A 1870-nucleotide genomic window follows, 5' to 3' on the forward strand; every position below is an offset into this window, starting at 1 on the left:
TAGTTTCAATACTTGTCAAGTTTCAGTAGTTTCAATGTTTCTTTCAAATAATGCATAAACAGTAAATTAGAAACCCTCAAACCCTTAGACATGAACAGTGGCATGTATGTGCAAATGTGTATGCACATGTATACACATGTGTATTCACATGTACACGTCCATGCACATGTCTATGTATTCACACGTGTATGCACATGTCTATGTATGTACACACGTGTATGCACGTGTATGTACATGTATGAATCTACATGACTTACAACTCAAATTTCAAGACATTCACTCTATAGACATGTACATTTATGTATGTATGTATGTACATGTATATACATATGTGCATGTGCATATATATACGAAGGTGCATGTACATGTATATACATATGTGCTTGAACATGTATATATACATTGTTGTGAGGATGCACTGCGTGTGCACCCTAACTTTGGGGACAACATGTCATGCCACGTGGACTGGGAAACCAACTTTGAACTCTGCCCAAGTACTCGGTTGATCTCCATTCACATGTAATGTGATGATTGGGTCAATATGTCCACAATTGGAACAAGAAGCCTCCAACCTTGCAGAACACTTGTACGAGAACCTAGGGACCTTACTCGATTTGAAATAGTTCTTAGGTGGATTGAGCAATTAAGTTCAAACAACTTTGATCCTCTATGTGTTGCATTCACAAAAAAACACCTTTATCTTGTTTTGCACTTCTCTTACTCCCAAACAATGAGGACATGCCATTATTTGAAAACCTTCGTGCTCTCTAATTATCAAAGTGGTCGAACGAAGTATGGAGGGGGAGCTTGGTGGATTGGGTGCATCCCAATTGAAAAGTATTAATATTTTCAAACAGTTGTGTGTCTTCGTTGGAGTACCTGCATGCATGGAAGGTGAGGTGAGGCGTAGTTAATGACACTGCAAGGAAATTTTCAAAGTGGTTGGAGGAAGTATGGAGGGAGAGCTTGGTGGATTGGGTGGCCGTGTAGAAAAATGTCACACAGCAAACTTGGTCAATGGTACAAAATGGCACAATTTCGACACCTCTTACCAATGGCAAGGTTTTTGAGGTGTTCAATTAGCAAGGTTTCGAGTTGGGCACCCAACTCAATTGTGCTAAATTGATACATCAAAACTATTGCCATAAACATCACTCAATAGACGAAAATTGTAGCATTTAGTTATTCACGCCTTTGCTCAATCATTCCATTACATGTGAATTGTACCAACATATCAAACTTCCCTTTCCAACCCAAAACCATTCAAGCATTTAATATAAACATAACATATGAAAGTATTTGAGACATTCAAACATTGGAGCGCTTGAACTATGCAAACCAATTACACATTGAATGTACATGTAACCATTGAAAGCATTTGAGTCATTCAAACATTGAAACCATTGAAACCATATAACCCTCGAACAATTGAAGCCATTGACACATAATAAAGTATTCAAATTGGCAGAAACAGTCAATCATCCCATTACTTGTACATCACCAATCAATAAGTCTACCAATGTCTCTATTGCATCAATCAAATTTGAACAATAACTATTATCCAAAATGTCTTCTTAAACTTCAATCGAAAAAATGAGGCAAAAAAATTCTTGACCCTGAGCCTGATGGTCGCGGTGCTGCAATGGGTGCCACGTTCTCATCAACATCAATAGACTCACTGGTACTCAATTCAAGTGCCATTGGGCTGCAATATTCGAGGCTGACACCATATGGTGGCACCCCTACAATATATTTTGATGTACCAAGAAAAGTAGGCGAGGGGGAAGTAGGTGAATAATTCATGCCTGTTGGAAAGTTGGGAAACATTGTGTTAATTAGATCCTGCATAACAGGGTGTTGGTCAAGAAAA

The sequence above is a fragment of the Cryptomeria japonica genome, chromosome 8 (genome assembly GCF_030272615.1).
Source record: "Cryptomeria japonica chromosome 8, Sugi_1.0, whole genome shotgun sequence".
Classification (NCBI taxonomy): domain Eukaryota; kingdom Viridiplantae; phylum Streptophyta; class Pinopsida; order Cupressales; family Cupressaceae; genus Cryptomeria; species Cryptomeria japonica.